The sequence below is a fragment of the Ornithodoros turicata genome, chromosome 6 (genome assembly GCF_037126465.1).
Source record: "Ornithodoros turicata isolate Travis chromosome 6, ASM3712646v1, whole genome shotgun sequence".
Lineage (NCBI taxonomy): Eukaryota > Metazoa > Arthropoda > Arachnida > Ixodida > Argasidae > Ornithodoros > Ornithodoros turicata.
The window spans coordinates 74,158,651-74,167,303 of record NC_088206.1 but is presented as its reverse complement, the minus strand read 5'-3'; positions in this window follow the sequence as shown (position 1 = coordinate 74,167,303).

Sequence of the window (8,653 nt, the reverse complement as noted above, 5' to 3'; positions counted from 1 at the left end):
CAAGTGTACCGTGGGCCACGTCTAGCAGCCTTTATAATTCTTCTACCATGAGGCTTAATCTCAAGTTTTAGCTATTCACCTCGTGGGATTTGAAAACAGAAACACGCCTTTTCCCTCCTTATTCCTGCTTCTCTATTCCAATTTTTCCCCTGTCCAGTTTTAACAAGTGTACCGTGGGCCACGTCTAGCAGCCTTTATAATTCTTCTACCATGAGGCTTAATCTCAAGTTTTAGCTATTCACCTCGTGGGATTTGAAAACACAAACACGCCTTTTCCCTCCTTATTCCTGCTTCTCTATTCCAATGTTTCCCCTGTCCAGTTTTAACCAGTGTACCGTGGGCCACGTCTAGCAGCCTTTATAATTCTTCTACCATGAGGCTTAATCCCAAGTTTTCTCTATTCACCTCGTGGGATTTGAAAACAGAAACACGCCTTTTCCCTCCTTATTCCTGCTTCTCTATTCCAATTTTTCCTTTGTCCAGTTTTAACCAGTGTACCGTGGGCCACGTCTAGCAGCCTTTATAATTCTTCTACCATGAGGCTTAATCCCAAGTTTTCTCTATTCACCTCGTGGGATTTGAAAACAGAAACACGCCTTTTCCCTCCTTATTCCTGCTTCTCTATTCCAATTTTTCCCCTGTCCAGTTTTAACCAGTGTACCGCGGGCCACGTCTAGCAGCCTTTATAATTCTTCTACCATGAGGCTTAATCCCAAGTTTTCTCTATTCACCTCGTGGGATTTGAAAACAGAAACACGCCTTTTCCCTCCTTATTCCTGCTTCTCTATTCCAATTTTTCCCCTGTCCAGTTTTAACCAGTGTACCGTGGGCCACGTCTAGCAGCCTTTATAATTCTTCTACCATGAGGCTTAATCTCAAGTTTTAGCTATTCACCTCGTGGGATTTGAAAACAGAAACACGCCTTTTCCCTCCTTATTCCTGCTTCTCTATTCCAATTTTTCCCCTGTCCAGTTTTAACAAGTGTACCGTGGGCCACGTCTAGCAGCCTTTATAATTCTTCTACCATGAGGCTTAATCTCAAGTTTTAGCTATTCACCTCGTGGGATTTGAAAACAGAAACACGCCTTTTCCCTCCTTATTCCTGCTTCTCTATTCCAATTTTTCCCCTGTCCAGTTTTAACAAGTGTACCGTGGGCCACGTCTAGCAGCCTTTATAATTCTTCTACCATGAGGCTTAATCTCAAGTTTTAGCTATTCACCTCGTGGGATTTGAAAACAGAAACACGCCTTTTCCCTCCTTATTCCTGCTTCTCTATTCCAATTTTTCCCCTGTCCAGTTTTAACAAGTGTACCGTGGGCCACGTCTAGCAGCCTTTATAATTCTTCTACCATGAGGCTTAATCTCAAGTTTTAGCTATTCACCTCGTGGGATTTGAAAACAGAAACACGCCTTTTCCCTCCTTATTCCTGCTTCTCTATTCCAATTTTTCCCCTGTCCAGTTTTAACCAGTGTACCGCGGGCCACGTCTAGCAGCCTTTATAATTCTTCTACCATGAGGCTTAATCCCAAGTTTTCTCTATTCACCTCGTGGGATTTGAAAACAGAAACACGCCTTTTCCCTCCTTATTCCTGCTTCTCTATTCCAATTTTTCCCCTGTCCAGTTTTAACCAGTGTACCGTGGGCCACGTCTAGCAGCCTTTATAATTCTTCTACCATGAGGCTTAATCTCAAGTTTTAGCTATTCACCTCGTGGGATTTGAAAACAGAAACACGCCTTTTCCCTCCTTATTCCTGCTTCTCTATTCCAATTTTTCCCCTGTCCAGTTTTAACAAGTGTACCGTGGGCCACGTCTAGCAGCCTTTATAATTCTTCTACCATGAGGCTTAATCTCAAGTTTTAGCTATTCACCTCGTGGGATTTGAAAACAGAAACACGCCTTTTCCCTCCTTATTCCTGCTTCTCTATTCCAATTTTTCCCCTGTCCAGTTTTAACAAGTGTACCGTGGGCCACGTCTAGCAGCCTTTATAATTCTTCTACCATGAGGCTTAATCTCAAGTTTTAGCTATTCACCTCGTGGGATTTGAAAACAGAAACACGCCTTTTCCCTCCTTATTCCTGCTTCTCTATTCCAATTTTTCCCCTGTCCAGTTTTAACCAGTGTACCGTGGGCCACGTCTAGCAGCCTTTATAATTCTTCTACCATGAGGCTTAATCTCAAGTTTTAGCTATTCACCTCGTGGGATTTGAAAACAGAAACACGCCTTTTCCCTCCTTATTCCTGCTTCTCTATTCCAATTTTTCCCCTGTCCAGTTTTAACAAGTGTACCGTGGGCCACGTCTAGCAGCCTTTATAATTCTTCTACCATGAGGCTTAATCTCAAGTTTTAGCTATTCACCTCGTGGGATTTGAAAACAGAAACACGCCTTTTCCCTCCTTATTCCTGCTTCTCTATTCCAATTTTTCCCCTGTCCAGTTTTAACAAGTGTACCGTGGGCCACGTCTAGCAGCCTTTATAATTCTTCTACCATGAGGCTTAATCTCAAGTTTTAGCTATTCACCTCGTGGGATTTGAAAACACAAACACGCCTTTTCCCTCCTTATTCCTGCTTCTCTATTCCAATGTTTCCCCTGTCCAGTTTTAACCAGTGTACCGTGGGCCACGTCTAGCAGCCTTTATAATTCTTCTACCATGAGGCTTAATCCCAAGTTTTCTCTATTCACCTCGTGGGATTTGAAAACACAAACACGCCTTTTCCCTCCTTATTCCTGCTTCTCTATTCCAATTTTTCCCCTGTCCAGTTTTAACAAGTGTACCGTGGGCCACGTCTAGCAGCCTTTATAATTCTTCTACCATGAGGCTTAATCCCAAGTTTTCTCTATTCACCTCGTGGGATTTGAAAACACAAACACGCCTTTTCCCTCCTTATTCCTGCTTCTCTATTCCAATTTTCCCCCTGTCCAGTTTTAACAAGTGTACCGTGGGCCACGTCTAGCAGCCTTTATAATTCTTCTACCATGAGGCTTAATCCCAAGTTTTCTCTATTCACCTCGTGGGATTTGAAAACACAAACACGCCTTTTCCCTCCTTATTCCTGCTTCTCTATTCCAATTTTTCCCCTGTCCAGTTTTAACAAGTGTACCGTGGGCCACGTCTAGCAGCCTTTATAATTCTTCTACCATGAGGCTTAATCCCAAGTTTTCTCTATTCACCTCGTGGGATTTGAAAACACAAACACGCCTTTTCCCTCCTTATTCCTGCTTCTCTATTCCAATTTTCCCCCTGTCCAGTTTTAACAAGTGTACCGTGGGCCACGTCTAGCAGCCTTTATAATTCTTCTACCATGAGGCTTAATCCCAAGTTTTCTCTATTCCCCTCGTGGGATTTGAAAACACAAACACGCCTTTTCCCTCCTTATTCCTGCTTCTCTATTCCAATTTTTCCCCTGTCCAGTTTTAACCAGTGTACCGTGGGCCACGTCTAGCAGCCTTTATAATTCTTCTACCATGAGGCTTAATCCCAAGTTTTCTCTATTCACCTCGTGGGATTTGAAAACACAAACACGCCTTTTCCCTCCTTATTCCTGCTTCTCTATTCCAATTTTCCCCCTGTCCAGTTTTAACAAGTGTACCGTGGGCCACGTCTAGCAGCCTTTATAATTCTTCTACCATGAGGCTTAATCCCAAGTTTTCTCTATTCCCCTCGTGGGATTTGAAAACACAAACACGCCTTTTCCCTCCTTATTCCTGCTTCTCTATTCCAATTTTTCCCCTGTCCAGTTTTAACCAGTGTACCGTGGGCCACGTCTAGCAGCCTTTCTAATTCTTGTACCATGAGGCTTAATCCCAAGTTTTCTCTATTCCCCTCGTGGGATTTGAAAACACAAACACGCCTTTTCCCTCCTTATTCCTGCTTCTCTATTCCAATTTTTCCCCTGTCCAGTTTTAACCAGTGTACCGTGGGCCACGTCTAGCAGCCTTTATAATTCTTCTACCATGAGGCTTAATCCCAAGTTTTCTCTATTCCCCTCGTGTGATTTGAAAACACAAACACGCCTTTTCCCTCCTTATTCCTGCTTCTCTATTCCAATTTTCCCCCTGTCCAGTTTTAACAAGTGTACCGTGGGCCACGTCTAGCAGCCTTTATAATTCTTCTACCATGAGGCTTAATCCCAAGTTTTCTCTATTCCCCTCGTGGGATTTGAAAACACAAACACGCCTTTTCCCTCCTTATTCCTGCTTCTCTATTCCAATTTTTCCCCTGTCCAGTTTTAACCAGTGTACCGTGGGCCACGTCTAGCAGCCTTTATAATTCTTCTACCATGAGGCTTAATCTCAAGTTTTAGCTATTCACCTCGTGGGATTTGAAAACAGAAACACGCCTTTTCCCTCCTTATTTCTGCTTCTCTATTCCAATTTTTCCCCTGTCCAGTTTTAACCAGTGTACCGTGGGCCACGTCTAGCAGCCTTTATAATTCTTCTACCATGAAGCTTAATCCCAAGTTTTCTCTATTCACCTCGTGGGATTTGAAAACACAAACACGGCTTTTCCCTCCTTATTCCTGCTTCTCTATTCCAATGTTTCCCCTGTCCAGTTTTAACCAGTGTACCGTGGGCCACGTCTAGCAGCCTTTATAATTCTTCTACCATGAGGCTTAATCCCAAGTTTTCTCTATTCCCCTCGTGGGATTTGAAAACACAAACACGCCTTTTCCCTCCTTATTCCTGCTTCTCTATTCCAATTTTCCCCCTGTCCAGTTTTAACAAGTGTACCGTGGGCCACGTCTAGCAGCCTTTCTAATTCTTGTACCATGAGACTTAATCCCAAGTTTTTCTATTCACCTCATGGGGTTTGAAAATTGAAAAACGCCTTTTCCCTCCTTATTCCTGCTTTTCTATTCCAATTTTCCCCCTGTCCAGTTTTAACAAGTGTACCGTGGGCCACGTCTAGCAGCCTTTCTAATTCTTGTACCACGAGACTTAATCCCAAGTTTTCTCTATTCCCCTCGTGGGATTTGAAAACACAAACACGCCTTTTCCCTCCTTATTCCTGCTTCTCTATTCCAATTTTCCCCCTGTCCAGTTTTAACAAGTGTACCGTGGGCCACGTCTAGCAGCCTTTCTAATTCTTGTACCATGAGACTTAATCCCAAGTTTTTCTATTCACCTCATGGGGTTTGAAAATTGAAAAACGCCTTTTCCCTCCTTATTCCTGCTTTTCTATTCCAATTTTTCCCCTGTCCAGTTTTAACCAGTGTACCGTGGGCCACGTCTAGCAGCCTTTCTAATTCTTGTACCACGAGACTTAATCCCAAGTTTTCTCTATTCACCTCATGGGGTTTGAAAACACAAACACGCCTTTTCCCTCCTTATTCCTGCTTCTCTATTCCAATGTTTCCCCTGTCCAGTTTTAACCAGTGTACCGTGGGCCACGTCTAGCAGCCTTTATAATTCTTCTACCATGAGGCTTAATCCCAAGTTTTCTCTATTCACCTCGTGGGATTTGAAAACACAAACACGCCTTTTCCCTCCTTATTCCTGCTTCTCTATTCCAATTTTTCCCCTGTCCAGTTTTAACAAGTGTACCGTGGGCCACGTCTAGCAGCCTTTATAATTCTTCTACCATGAGGCTTAATCCCAAGTTTTCTCTATTCACCTCGTGGGATTTGAAAACACAAACACGCCTTTTCCCTCCTTATTCCTGCTTCTCTATTCCAATTTTCCCCCTGTCCAGTTTTAACAAGTGTACCGTGGGCCACGTCTAGCAGCCTTTATAATTCTTCTACCATGAGGCTTAATCCCAAGTTTTCTCTATTCACCTCGTGGGATTTGAAAACACAAACACGCCTTTTCCCTCCTTATTCCTGCTTCTCTATTCCAATTTTTCCCCTGTCCAGTTTTAACAAGTGTACCGTGGGCCACGTCTAGCAGCCTTTATAATTCTTCTACCATGAGGCTTAATCCCAAGTTTTCTCTATTCACCTCGTGGGATTTGAAAACACAAACACGCCTTTTCCCTCCTTATTCCTGCTTCTCTATTCCAATTTTTCCCCTGTCCAGTTTTAACAAGTGTACCGTGGGCCACGTCTAGCAGCCTTTATAATTCTTCTACCATGAGGCTTAATCCCAAGTTTTCTCTATTCACCTCGTGGGATTTGAAAACACAAACACGCCTTTTCCCTCCTTATTCCTGCTTCTCTATTCCAATTTTCCCCCTGTCCAGTTTTAACAAGTGTACCGTGGGCCACGTCTAGCAGCCTTTATAATTCTTCTACCATGAGGCTTAATCCCAAGTTTTCTCTATTCACCTCGTGGGATTTGAAAACACAAACACGCCTTTTCCCTCCTTATTCCTGCTTCTCTATTCCAATTTTTCCCCTGTCCAGTTTTAACAAGTGTACCGTGGGCCACGTCTAGCAGCCTTTATAATTCTTCTACCATGAGGCTTAATCCCAAGTTTTCTCTATTCACCTCGTGGGATTTGAAAACACAAACACGCCTTTTCCCTCCTTATTCCTGCTTCTCTATTCCAATTTTTCCCCTGTCCAGTTTTAACAAGTGTACCGTGGGCCACGTCTAGCAGCCTTTATAATTCTTCTACCATGAGGCTTAATCCCAAGTTTTCTCTATTCACCTCGTGGGATTTGAAAACACAAACACGCCTTTTCCCTCCTTATTCCTGCTTCTCTATTCCAATTTTCCCCCTGTCCAGTTTTAACAAGTGTACCGTGGGCCACGTCTAGCAGCCTTTATAATTCTTCTACCATGAGGCTTAATCCCAAGTTTTCTCTATTCACCTCGTGGGATTTGAAAACACAAACACGCCTTTTCCCTCCTTATTCCTGCTTCTCTATTCCAATTTTTCCCCTGTCCAGTTTTAACAAGTGTACCGTGGGCCACGTCTAGCAGCCTTTATAATTCTTCTACCATGAGGCTTAATCCCAAGTTTTCTCTATTCACCTCGTGGGATTTGAAAACACAAACACGCCTTTTCCCTCCTTATTCCTGCTTCTCTATTCCAATTTTCCCCCTGTCCAGTTTTAACAAGTGTACCGTGGGCCACGTCTAGCAGCCTTTATAATTCTTCTACCATGAGGCTTAATCCCAAGTTTTCTCTATTCCCCTCGTGGGATTTGAAAACACAAACACGCCTTTTCCCTCCTTATTCCTGCTTCTCTATTCCAATTTTTCCCCTGTCCAGTTTTAACCAGTGTACCGTGGGCCACGTCTAGCAGCCTTTATAATTCTTCTACCATGAGGCTTAATCCCAAGTTTTCTCTATTCACCTCGTGGGATTTGAAAACACAAACACGCCTTTTCCCTCCTTATTCCTGCTTCTCTATTCCAATTTTCCCCCTGTCCAGTTTTAACAAGTGTACCGTGGGCCACGTCTAGCAGCCTTTATAATTCTTCTACCATGAGGCTTAATCCCAAGTTTTCTCTATTCCCCTCGTGGGATTTGAAAACACAAACACGCCTTTTCCCTCCTTATTCCTGCTTCTCTATTCCAATTTTTCCCCTGTCCAGTTTTAACCAGTGTACCGTGGGCCACGTCTAGCAGCCTTTCTAATTCTTGTACCATGAGGCTTAATCCCAAGTTTTCTCTATTCCCCTCGTGGGATTTGAAAACACAAACACGCCTTTTCCCTCCTTATTCCTGCTTCTCTATTCCAATTTTTCCCCTGTCCAGTTTTAACCAGTGTACCGTGGGCCACGTCTAGCAGCCTTTATAATTCTTCTACCATGAGGCTTAATCCCAAGTTTTCTCTATTCCCCTCGTGTGATTTGAAAACACAAACACGCCTTTTCCCTCCTTATTCCTGCTTCTCTATTCCAATTTTCCCCCTGTCCAGTTTTAACAAGTGTACCGTGGGCCACGTCTAGCAGCCTTTATAATTCTTCTACCATGAGGCTTAATCCCAAGTTTTCTCTATTCCCCTCGTGGGATTTGAAAACACAAACACGCCTTTTCCCTCCTTATTCCTGCTTCTCTATTCCAATTTTTCCCCTGTCCAGTTTTAACCAGTGTACCGTGGGCCACGTCTAGCAGCCTTTATAATTCTTCTACCATGAGGCTTAATCTCAAGTTTTAGCTATTCACCTCGTGGGATTTGAAAACAGAAACACGCCTTTTCCCTCCTTATTTCTGCTTCTCTATTCCAATTTTCCCCCTGTCCAGTTTTAACAAGTGTACCGTGGGCCACGTCTAGCAGCCTTTCTAATTCTTGTACCATGAGACTTAATCCCAAGTTTTTCTATTCACCTCATGGGGTTTGAAAATTGAAAAACGCCTTTTCCCTCCTTATTCCTGCTTCTCTATTCCAATGTTTCCCCTGTCCAGTTTTAACCAGTGTACCGTGGGCCACGTCTAGCAGCCTTTATAATTCTTCTACCATGAGGCTTAATCCCAAGTTTTCTCTATTCCCCTCGTGGGATTTGAAAACACAAACACGCCTTTTCCCTCCTTATTCCTGCTTCTCTATTCCAATTTTCCCCCTGTCCAGTTTTAACAAGTGTACCGTGGGCCACGTCTAGCAGCCTTTCTAATTCTTGTACCATGAGACTTAATCCCAAGTTTTTCTGTTCACCTCATGGGGTTTGAAAATTGAAAAACGCCTTTTCCCTCCTTATTCCTGCTTCTCTATTCCAATTTTTCCCCTGTCCAGTTTTATTCAGTGTACCGCGGACGG